The sequence below is a fragment of the Sciurus carolinensis genome, chromosome 13 (assembly GCF_902686445.1).
Source record: "Sciurus carolinensis chromosome 13, mSciCar1.2, whole genome shotgun sequence".
Lineage (NCBI taxonomy): Eukaryota > Metazoa > Chordata > Mammalia > Rodentia > Sciuridae > Sciurus > Sciurus carolinensis.
Genome location: NC_062225.1, coordinates 3,053,415 through 3,066,490, shown reverse-complemented (window position 1 = coordinate 3,066,490; position 13,076 = coordinate 3,053,415).

The window sequence follows — 13,076 nt, the reverse complement described above, 5'->3', positions numbered from 1 at the left end:
ATTTTTTCACTTCATATTTATTTTTGCCTAGGTGTCTGACTACAATAAATTTGTGTTCATATATATTTACTAGATACAGAAAGAGCATTAAATTATATTTTTCTTATTGCTTATATGTTATTGACTCCAGATTATTTTGTAATGAAATGTTATTTCTTAATTTTGACTTTCAATTGTTTTCCTATCTATCCATTTTACATTTTCTTCTTACTGATCTCATTATACTTCAACTCTGTGAACACAGACTGTTTATTCACCTTTTTTTTTACTGACTTGATCTCCTGCAGTTCCAATTCTTGTTGCTGTTGCCCAAAATAGATTTTTTCAAAGGTGTATTTAGAGTATTATTTTTCTTACATACCTGCAACATGAATCCACTGTCTTCTTCCCTTATTTTCCACTCATTCCTGCTTCCTAGACAGTAGAGAGGGCTTCCCACAGGGGATTTCCTCAGGGGAGCTGATCAGAGTCAACTAGGGAAAGTCTTGGTGTTTTGCTAGTGAATAGAGTTTTCTAAATTAGTATCACAAACAAAATTCTACTGCTAACACTCTTTGTCAGTTACCTGTCAGTTGTACAAAAATGGAATTCTTGAAATTTCAAATGTTGGGCTTTTTTTCTAAAGCATAAACTAGAAAATCTGAAATATATAACTTTTAAAAGTACCACTGAAAATACAAAAATGACATGAAAATGTCTTATTTTTCCTTGAGGTTTAGAATTAGATGGTGTTTAGACTGTAGGGAAACTTGAATCAGAGAAACACTGGATCTGAAGGGAAGTGTCCACAAGCCATGGAGAGACAGAAAACAGTTGTAAATCTCAAGGTGCATGTCCTGGCCATGCCCTTGTGAAAGGAGGGAAATGCCAGGCAAGCACAGGGACACCAGGGTGAAATGTGCAGTTCGACCCTTGTTCCAACTTTAGGCTGGCCCCTGATAAGCCCTGGTGTAAATAATGCTCCCCAGCCAATGCAGGGGGTCTCACTCTCAAGACAGCCCTCTTTCTCCCTTGAATGGGCCTCTCTGTCCTCAACAGTCCTCTGTCTATGCCTCTGTTGGACTCAGGCTGAAATTCTTTCCATCATGTATGCCAAGACCCCTGCTGGTCCCTAGGAGATTTCCCCTCTCTTCTGTACACCACTGGCACCCTTTTCCAGAAATGTCTCCTATCCTGGGACAGTGCTACATTATCTTAAAAAATGTTTGCAAACCATAAATAAAAGCATTTTGTTCACAACGTGTCGCTGGTTCTTTGCGGTACCAAATCCGCGGGTATTTGTCACCGCCTGCAGCAACAATTTGCGTGGGTCTTTATGGGCGGACTGGAAACTGAGCTACTTCAATTTCTGAACTACTTCCTTCCTTGCTTGCTTGTTTATAAAGGGAATGAGGTTTACTTGCTTTGAGAGGAGAGAGAGAGGCTTTGCTTATCAGAGAGAAAGAGAGACTTTGCTTAAGAGAGAGGGAGACTACACTTTCAGAGATCCATATCTTCTTATTTCTGCTGCTTCTTCTTAAAGGTGCGTCCTACATCCTGTGAACAAGGGTGCGTCTATGTAAGGTGCTTTAGTGATGTGTCCCACGTACTGCGATCTGTGATCTGCAACCTAAAGATGTGTTGTCAGTTCTCCGCTCTGCCATCTGCCTTCCACCGCTGCCCCTACTCGCTGCTTCAATCTGCTTGCCACTTCTTCTTCTTCCTTTCTGCTAATGGCTTCTCTGCTTCTTTCTGCTAGCTGTTGCTCTTTGCCTTCTATCTACTGCCCACTTATATTCCCTCCAGGAGGCGGAGGGCAGGGCCACGCCAGTTGAGATCAGGTGAGGAGCCAACTGTCCAATCACAGGCAGGCAGGAGCAGGAGCACTGGGGAACACCTGTGCATGCATACCTCTGATGTGATCAAAACAACTTCTGACTGGTTGCCAGGCACCATTGTGGCAAGTCCGCATGGCATAGCCCCCAACAACAACGTATTGTCAGAACCTCAAAGTGAATCTGATTTGTACATTCTGGCAGTAATGGTACAGAAAATAAATACTTTTTAACCAATTTTGTTTAAAATAGAGACCTAAGAAGAATTCTGACTTGATAATAAGCATGTCAGTTGTAGAAGGCAGTAAATGAGGGCATGAAGGGCACACAGGAGTAGTCAGCTGTTGACCCAACACCATGCTTGTGGCTCACCTGTTGGGCAGGAAATGCTTTTGGGATTGAGCTAGATCTATGAACCAAATGGACAGACCTGAGTGGTATGGCTTGGGAAAAATCACAGACTTGCAGGGACCACTGGTTGGATTTCCAAGTTATGGCCTCATGTGATCGAAAGCTTATGAAGAATTAGGACATCATGCAGAACTCCAGGTCCATAATGACACAATAGTGAACTTCCTGTTCAAATATGCCTTAGGTCAAGTTGTACATCCCAAATCAACGCAATAGAGCAAATGAAAGGTTTCAAAGGTAGATTCTGTCCAATTATATAACTGTATCATTTGGGAGAAGATGTTCATTCAGGAGATACCATGTAGTTAAGACAAACAGGACCAGAAGGAAAATCTGGGGCTGTGAAGATCAGCAGGAAGTGTGTTTGGAGACCAAGGACCATGTATCAGATATACAGGAAGGAGAGTCAAGTGTAGCATTTTGGGGTGCGGTGGTGGTGGTGCAATAATGTTGCAGGTTTGCTCTCCATTTCTATCCTGGCTACTCAATCATATTTCCCAGTTCATACATCAACCAATGATCCACTGAAAAATCTAGTCTGGTGGTAAGGCTCAGCTCATTACCAATGTTGTAATGTAGCTCCATTCAACTTCCAAATCTCAGCTGTATTCTTACTCCCTAGGTTGTCCTACTTCTTGAGTGAAGCCCAGAATTTCAATGAACAAAAATTTGGATAATTTCAGTGAGATGGAAATGGCAGAGAACATTGAATCAAGTATTATTCTCTGCATTTGAGGTCATCTGTTCTTCATTTCATTCATAGCACTGAGTTCATTATAAACTCACTTTTCAGTTTTTTTATTTTATATCCACTTTTGTTGAAATGGGTTTATTACTCATGACCCAGAATGTTCTAATTTAAGGTGGAAGTCCTGTTCCTTTCTAATTAAATTTTACCACAGAGATGCAGGCTTTGCTATTATTCTGCACATAATTAAGCTCTAGATCAAGATATATAAGTGAAGTATGTCCACTACAGGATATGTAGGTGAATGTGCATAAAATATCTAGCTTAATAGCCAAATGTTGGATACAATCTCAGTGACTTATGAACTACAGATGTATGAATTGTGGTATATCTTCAGAAGAAATGCTATATGATATTTAGAACATTTACTGTTATCGACCATGAATCCAATGTTTCTGAAACTACATGATAGGGAAAGTTGATAGAAGAAAAACCTTGCTTACTTCAATGGACATGAATTTCCAATCCAGGAACAAGAAAACTATTATGGTGGACTGAATAGTAACAGTCACCTTGGTACAAGTTAAAGACAAGTGTTGACTTGGAAGATGTATGAAGGAAGTTTGGAGAGCTCTTTATCTTGATCTAAATGGTGAATATGCACACAAAAAATGCTTATTCATACAATTCATATTTATTTTATTCATACAATGTTCTTTTCCTATTTTTAAAGACCAAACATGTGACCTTACATGTTAAATGAACATCTATGAAATGTCACATATTTATGGACTCACATCCTTTAAAAAAAAGCATAAAATGTTCCCAGAAAAATGCGGAAAATCATGAAAAATAAGAAAGGAAATGGAAAGAAACACTTCAGTTAAACTGTATTCCAACATAATTAGAAGTAGCTATATACAAATATAACAGACTATAACAAGACATATGCAATATTTTGAAGTGTCTGGAAATATTTCGAATATTTCTGGAGAAGACTCCACATATGCTCTAAATCAATGAAGGCTGTGTAGTGAGCTAAAGCAGAAAGCTAGAGGTCTATCAGACTGAGGTGAAATACAAAATGAAAGAAAAAAACATTAAAAGTCCAAGACATGGTAGAATTGTGAAAATTCTACCATCTATTAAATTGACACACAGAAAGGCTATTGGGAATACTGTGGGGAAATCAATCAAAAGGAATAAAAAGGATTAGCAATTTCATATATGTGATTAGCAAATACTTTCTCCCATCCATTGGGTTGCTCTTCCACTCTGTTGAAAGATTTTTGATACTTTTTGAAACACAATGTTTTTAACTTTAGTGTATTTTTTTCTGTTATTGACACCATTTTTTTTGTGTCATATCCAAGAAATAATTGCCAAATTCAATGTTGTGAAATTTTCCTTGTGTATTTTTATTCAATTTTTGTTCTTACTCTTAGGTCTATGATTTTTTTGTATTATATTGTGTTGCGGTTTATACATGGATCAAGTTAAGTAGTCAACTTAATTCATCTGCTTATGGATATTTGATTTTGCCTGCACAATTTACTGAAAAGATTGTCCTCTCTCCCATTGAACTGTGTGCCATGGTAAGCATCTTTTAACCTTAAATGACGATTTTTTTTAACAGACCCTATATCATTCAGCTGTATGTGTGTTTAAGCCAATACTGTGTAGATGGGATGTTTTAAGTTTTAAGTTGCTTCATTGATACATGATTCAAAAGTATATTATTTTGAAAAATGCTTATTCAGGTCATTTTCATAATTTTCAGTTGGATTGTTGCTTTGTTTTGCTTTCTTCTTTTTTTTTTTGCCTGTTGTGTTAGTTCCTTATGTATTTGAGGTATGAACCCATTATTATTTGCATGCTTTACAAGTATTTCCTGCATTACATAGATGTCCTTTTATTCTGCTGATAGTTCCTTTTCTGTGCAGAAACTTCTTAGATTGTTGCTGTCCCTTTTGGTTATTTTTGCTTTTGTTGCTTTAGCTTTTCATGTGACATTAAAAAACAAGTATTCCTAATGCCAACTTCGGGAGATTTCCCCCATGCTTTCTATAGGAGGTTTACATTTTCAGGTTTTAATTATTTTTCACACACACACACACACACACACACACACACACACACACACACATATATATATATATATATATATATATATATATATATATGTTATTTTATATTTATTGCTGTTTCTTCATTATTTTCTTCCTTGGTGAGTTTGAATATATAGATCCTTCTGAAGGGTGAAGGCAGTTGACACTTCAAAAATCATTTTTACTATGGGTTATCCTTATATCCTGAACAGGAAACACAAGTAGAAGTGAAGTTCACTACCATGAGTTGTGCTTCCTTAAGGCAGAGAGTCACCCTCCAGCAGTTGTGTTGATTGTTGTAGTGTGATAAGACTAAAATTCTGCACTAAAGAATTCATTCATTCCTTGTACTTTCTTGTTCTGAAGTTTTGGTTTTTCTTACTAGGAAACAGAGGGAAGGGAAAAAAAGAAAACATCAGTTGAATGACAAATCAGATTAAATATATAATTTTTATCTCATGTTTTCTGAGTTTCTTCAGTTTTCCTTATAGAAAATTCATAAAAGTATTTTGTAGATTCTTGGAACTTAAACATGAAAGAAAAAACAATTAGTATGAAAATGTTCAGGTTATAGTCTCAATGTCTTATCTAAAATAAATCAAGCCTTCACACTGACTCCCCATTGACCAATGTGTTTGTATACCTCTGCCACCACTGCTACCACTGCCACCACCATTTTAGTTGGGGCAGCTTCCATTTAGGGACATCTTCAAGAGACTAGAAGGTCATTATTAAAGTGCCTATAGGTTAGCTGTTGCCACCAACTTGGGATGTGACTGCTTACATTCAGGGATAACAGCCAAGACCTGAAAGATCCTCACTGAGGGTTTTGCAGGCTTGGTTACATCTGAGGTATCCCTGCTAGGTGTGCTAATATCCACCATTTTGCTGCAGAGGCAGGAGAGAGTACTGGAAGTGGTCAGTGGGTGGGTAAAATGTGCGAAGGTATCCTTATCCTCATTCATCCAACCACCCAGCCTGGTACCCACTTAGAGCCCAGAGACAACTTGGGCAACACTTGCTGGGATCCAACATGAACCTGGTCTATGACTCCACAGATCACCTGGTCCTGCCAGATTGGCAACCAACAGGACCTTCCATCTCCTAAATCCCCAGTCTCCCAACCATCCCATAGCCACCATTCCAGTCCACTGCTTGCAGCTACATGGCTGGACCATAACTTTCAATGCCTGGTCCTGATTGTGATGGTTGACATATGTGGTTCCATGGAAATGTTATAGGCCAGGCTATATGAGCAATGACTAAGGAGACTCCATTTTACCTTGAGTCTCTATGTTATATAGGAAATTATTTTCCCATGGAAATGCCCCACCTCTGTACCCATCAACAGTTGCTTAGCCTGAATTATTGGGCAAGAAAAATTGGTAATTCCTAGTTTCTTAAACAATGTACTATGTTAGCAGTGATATCAGCAGTGATTGTCTAGATGTAAGTAACCATTCTTTTGTTTTAAAGGAGAGAAAGTTTATTTGAAGGCTCACAGTTTCAGGGGTCTTAGTCTATAGTAGGTCAGCTCCATTCCTTGAGGTTAGAGGTGAGGCAGAATTTCATGGCACAAAAGTGTGTCAGAGGAAAGAGTGTTCACATAATCAGGAAGCTCAGAGAGAGAGAGAGAGAGAGAGAGAGAGAGAGAGAGAGAGACTGACTCTCCACTCTCCAGATACAAAATATATACTGCATAGCTATGACCCATTTCCCACCTACTGCAGTTGAGTCACATCCTACCACTTTAATTAATCCCAGCAGGGATTAATTCACTGTTTGGGTTAAGACTCTTACAACCCAGTCATTTCCTGTCTGAACCTTCCTGCACAGTCTCACATGTGAGCTTTTGGGGGAACACCGCATATCCAAACCATAAAAATTATAGACCAGGAATTATGGGATCCACAAGTGAGGGAAGGGGCTCAGTGCAGGCTCTGGTGTCACATGAGTGGACCCCAAAGGAGAACCCTAAGGAGCAACTTTGCAGAGGAACTGTCAATTGCTATACCCTGCCTCCAGGAGTCCTGCCTCTAAGTCTAATTCTCCCACCACAGTAACTGTCATCATCCTGAGGGTGGAGTTACCAGCAAGATTCAGACAACCCCACCAGTCAGAGAAGGGAAGCAGAGAAGATATTGAACTCCAACAGAAACAATTGTTCAATTTTCTTTCAAGACTTTTTTTCCTCCATTTTTTTCTCTTTTCTTTTTTTTTTTTTCACACTCTCACATCATCATCACCCCCATCATCTTTGAAATGAAGTACCTTTCATGCATCAGGCTACTAAAGGCTGGGAGGTTTGAATAGTATATTGCAGTTTTGTTGTAGATTTGTTTTTATTTTAATTTTTAAATTTTTTCTCACTCTATTTTCCTCTTATTTTCGTGTTTCCTCAGAGTCTCTTTCTCCCTTTTCTCATGCTAACAACCAACTTCTTTTGATTCCACTTTCACTCTTCCTATCATCACATAATTCTATATACTCACTTCTTACCTCATTAATGTCACATCACACTCTCCTCCCCCATCCTCTCTTTGTCTACCACTAGAAATTGTTCACCTTATTACAAACCTATTTTTTATGCTGTAGAAAATAATAGGACACTTCATCTCTGTTTATCATATCTATACGGTTTACATCTTAAATTGGAGTATTTTGTTTAATGCTGCACATTGGTTGCATAAGGTGCTGTTAATATTGATCTATCCACTTAACAATGAGGTATTGGAAACCTGCAAGGACACTCTAAATTTGCAGTGTGGAAACTATAATAACTTGGATCTGCACTGGTAGAGTGGAAGATATGTGACAACATGAAAACAAAACAGGGACGAAAGTACCCCCCCAAAACCAAGATGCTATATTAATAGAGTGCATCAACAACATGGTAGAAAAAATATCAGAACAGCAGTTCAGAATGTACATGATCAAAGTGATCTGTGAAATAAAGGATGATATAAGCAAGCAAATGCAGGTAAAAGATGATCATATCAATAGAGTTAAAAGAAAAAAATGTAGGCAGCAAAAGATTATTTCAATAAAGAGATAGAGATTATGAATGAAAATCAAACAGAAGTCCATGAAGTGAAGGAAACAATAAACCAAATTAAAAACTCAGTAGAAAGCATTACCAACAGGCTACATCACTTGGAAGACCAAACTTAAGACAATGAAGACAATATATTTTATCTTGACTTTCGACAGATGCTTTTGTGGATATCAGGTCCCTTGGAGAGCAGCTTCCCAAATCTGAATCTAACATGCTTCAACATTTTACCTGGTAATGCAGATGGCAATCTTCATGTGGCTCAAGACCCTCTTTCCATCTGGAGGCCTCTGACTTTCAGGTCCTATTGAGTTGTGAGCTATGTCCCTCTCCACACTAACTGGAAGTAAAACGACCAGGACAGTCATCCTGCTCTCAGATTAATCGCAGAACCTCATGCATCGTCAGGGATTTGCTGATTTAGAGTGGCAGCTCCAAAACCTTGTGTCCATGATCTCACCAGACACTGTCAGATATTTCTTCCAAATTTTGCTGATATATTGACTGAATCTATATTTGTGTATCAGCAAGGGATGGCTCCTGTCACTTTGCTCACAGAGGAGGGCCTGTCCTCCTGCAGTCTCTTTCCACATCATCTAGCAGGTTGTCTCACCCCACTGCACTCACCAGGGGATTTGCATATTGTCCCAAAGGGAGGCTCTTTTTAAAAATCAGAGATAAAAGCTCAGCTCTAACCTAGCCTTGACTCACCAGGACTCCTCAGCTCAATTTCCCAAAATGCTGTGCTCTGCTCAGCTCCTGGGACTTCTGATGCTCTGGATCTATGGTGAGAACAGAGAGATTTAGGAATGGAGAATGGGGTGGAACAGCCCATTGTTTGTTATGCTTATCCTGCCCATGTGGTAGAGGCAAGTATTCTGTGTTCCAGGCAAGGGTATTTCATACTTTGCTATTAGAATTAGGATCCACTCAACATTGACCAGTGCTTAATGGAAATTTTGGATGATAATGAAGAACACATTGTGTCTTATATATAAAATAGCAATTTATTTCTTGTAGGTATACATTTTCTTGGTATGAATCAGAAAATTTTGAAATAAATAATGGAATTAACATCATTAAAACTGCTGAACTTTCTACTGTTAATTACACTGACTGACAACTATTTCAAATGGTTATCGATACTCTCAACATGCTTCCAAAAATTATCTTTCTTCTTTAAAAAGAAGAAATCACTTGGCAGTCACAAATATGCAAGGACAGTACAGAATTATTTCCAATCAGGGTCATTTTGGAGTAAGTTAAGGTTTGAGCAAATGGCCTCTGAGACTGCAGTACATGTTCTCAACGAAAAGAAAATGCCCCACCTCTACCTAAAACAACCATGAAACACATAATCCATGGGATCCTCTCTCTGCAGTTCTCATTTTGAACATAGTCTCTAAAATACCTTTTGCTACAAAATGACCCCAGGGAGAAATGAGCTCTCTGCATACCAGTCTGTGCTGTCCTGCTTTGACCTGAGATCATTGGGGCACTTGGCAGTGCTGAGGGACTGAGAGGAGCCACCCTGCAGCTGTGCCCAGACTGTCCAGTCCTGCTGATTGGCATGTGCCCAGAGCACAGCCCACTGCCCTGAGGACTCCTTAATAGGCTGTTCACACCCTGTGCAGGAGTCAATCCCAGTCAGGACACAGCATGGACATGAGGGCCCCCCACTCAGCTCCTGAGGCAGGCTCCTGCTGCTCTGCCTCACAGGTAAGGAGGGACAACTCTGGTCATATACTGAACCCAGTTTGATCAGTGCCACCTGACTAATCAGGGAAGTCCTCTTGTACCATGATTAATTATAAGGATATTTATGCTTATATTTCCAATATCAGGTTCCAGATGTGCCATCATGATGACTCAGTCTCCATCCTCCCTGTCAGCCTCTCCAGGAGACAGTCACCATCACCTGCCAGGCAAGTCAAAGTGTTAGCAGCAGGTTACCCTGGTATCAACAGAAACCAGGGCAAGCTCCTAAACTCCTTATGTTTGATGCAACCAGTTTACAATCTGGGGTCCCCTTGAGGTTCAGTGGCAGTGGACCTGGGAAAGATTTCACTCTCACCATCAGCACCCTGCAGCCTGAAGATGTGGCCACTTATTACTGTCAACTAGTTTGGGATTACCCTCCCACAGTGATACAGATCATGACCCAAACTGCCCAGGGAAGCAGACATGTGAGGGTGGGTTGCCCCAGCTGCTCCTCCGGCTTCCTTCACCTGTTGAGAGCACTTCCCAGAGGCACCTGGCTCTGAGGTCACTGGGAGACTTTGCTAGAGGGACCTGGGAGGCTCTTCAGCACCCTCACCCACCTTCCTTCTCATCCCCAACAAGTTTGACTTGACAATGTCCTCCAGATTTAGGGAGTGACTTTGTCACTCTAAGAGTCACCTCTCTCTCTCATTTTGGACTCCTACCATAAGGTAGAAGACACTCCACCATTCAAAGTGGCATTTTCTGAAATACATTGGATCAGATTCTAAGTTACAGCTTTCAAACCTGGAATCTGTTCCTGCGATGGCCTGGTGCACCCCAGAAGCCGTGCTCCTCTGACAGTAGGTGGAGCCTGAGGATTCCTCCAATAGCACAGAAGCTCCTCAGGACCCCAGACACCAGCACAATAATGTGGAAATAACTGGGATTCTCATGTGCAGCAAGTAGAACAGAAAAAATGCTGGGGGTGTTACTCAGCGGTTAATTACCCTGGGCTCAATCCCTGGTACCAACAACAACAACAAAAATGAAACAAAAGAAAAAATAAAAGCGGCTCATGGCACTGTTTTACTAAACCATGTGCCAGTATGAAAGAATTCATACTTTGCTAGTAGAATTAGGATCCACTCAACAATGACCAATCCTCTAATGGAAATCTTGGATGATGATGAAGAACACATTGCGTGTTATATATAAAATAGCAAATTATTTCTTGTAGGTTTATGTTTTCTTGGTATGAACCAGAAAATTTTGAAATAAATAACAGAATTAACATCATGAAAACTGCCCACGATAATTGTACATAACCTTGCAATTGTCTCTCATTATTTTAGAATCCCGTGGGGATGTTGTGCTGACCCAGACTCCTCTCTCCAAGCCCATCACCCCTGGAGAGTCAGCCTCCATCTCCTGCAGGTCCAGTCAGAGCCTCTTACATAGTAATGGAGACACCTATTTGCATTGGTACTTGCAGAGGCCAGGACAATCTCCAAAGCTTCTGTTCTACAAGGTTTCCAACAGGGTCCCTGGGGTCTCAGACAGGTTCAGTGGGAATGGGTTAGGGATAGATTTCACACTGAAAATCAGCAGGGTGGAGCCTGAGGATGCTGGAGTCTATTACTGCATGGAACATACCCATGCTGCCTCACACAGTGGTGCAGCCTGGATCAAAAACCTCCCTGCTAGGGTGGCCCAGCTGCCACAAGTGTTGTTTGTGCAACAGAGTCTGTGTGAGAGGAAGGTTATGGGAAACTCATGGGAAGAGAGAGCAGTTGAGGGTTCTCTACCATGAGTGCCTTGGTTACAGCTGAAGCACCAGATATCAGGCTCCTATTCTGCAGCAGCCCTGCATGTCAGGAGCAGTAGGAAGAGTTAGGCAGAGCTGATTGGCAGCTCAGCAAAGCCCTTCCTCATTTGCTCATGGTTGTGGAAGAGATCTCAGTGTAACAGTGGTCTACTTCACCACTACTCTGAGGTTTATTCTTAAAAAGAACACGTTTTCCTTTTCCTCTTCTCCCACTCCCCCTCCCTAACCAGAGACAGGGAACAAGATTACCCTGAGCTATCTGTACTCCACGGGAAGGAGATATCTGCCAGAGGATCTAGGAAATGAGTAACTCCCAAACTAACAAGTGAATGTTAACAAACCATCTGGGGGCCTTGGCATACCCTGTCAGGGCACACCTGGAATGTGGCCTTTGAAGAGCTCCTTGAAAACATCCCTGTTCCTCCTGAGGGGCAGAGTCACAGTCCCTGGAACAGGAGTCCCCTGTTTCTCCTTTGCTAGGAAAGCAATACATCTTTTTTTTTTTTCCTTTTTCCCAAAACCATGTCCTCATTATTGAATTGGCATTGGGGGATAAGGACCATCACATCCATTAGGTTTTTACATTGCTTGAGAAAATGTGTATGGAAAACTAGGAAACTGGAGTTCACAAATTATGAAACAGGAGAAACTTAGTGAGCAATCCAACATCACTGAGCCTAAACTGTGTTAGAGAACATGGGGACAAGACAGAGAAGGGAGAAGAGTGGGCTCAGCACTGCAGAATCACCTTCAGCCCTCGTGAGCCTGATAAGGCCTAGTGACCTGAAGCTGCTGTGACAGGACAGGAGACAAGGGCAGTCAGGTGGTGAACACATGGATAGACAAAGTGTGCTGCTCACTGTTCCCGGGCTGCCCTCTTTAAACAACATTGTGGAAAATGAGCTGTTCTAGAAAACTGAATGGAGATGCCAGGAGATGCAGAGGAGGTTCACTTCTCCTGTTAGTAAGGAACCACAAAATGCAGTGGAATACATATGTGCAGTTTTCTCTGTCTCTGACCTCAGTCCAGAGGGAACAGGTGGCCCTGAGAGAGTGGCTCTGCTCCATGATGTCACCGAGGCAATGGCCATAGTGCCACAGCATAAAGCTTACCTTCTCCTCCCTGGTCTTTGCTCCTTCTAGGTCCATTCCTCACCAGCATGAGGGAAAGAATCACAGAGAGTAACCTTGTCTGTTTTTACAAAACAATGAAAACTCAGGTTTCCAACCATGGTGAGTGTCCTGTCTAAAGTTTAGTTTCGAGAAATTTTCCTTTTATTCGAATTGACTGATATTGCAGCCATTTTGTTTTGATTCCTTATTTTTTTTAATCTGAAAATGCATTCACATAATTCTAAGAAGTAATGTTTGGGAGCGTAAAATAGTATTTGTAGCAGCCTGTTTGAAGCTAAATTAAAGCTTAGTTACACTGACTTCATTTTCAGGGCCTAGTAGTTGTATGCAGTGGATTTCT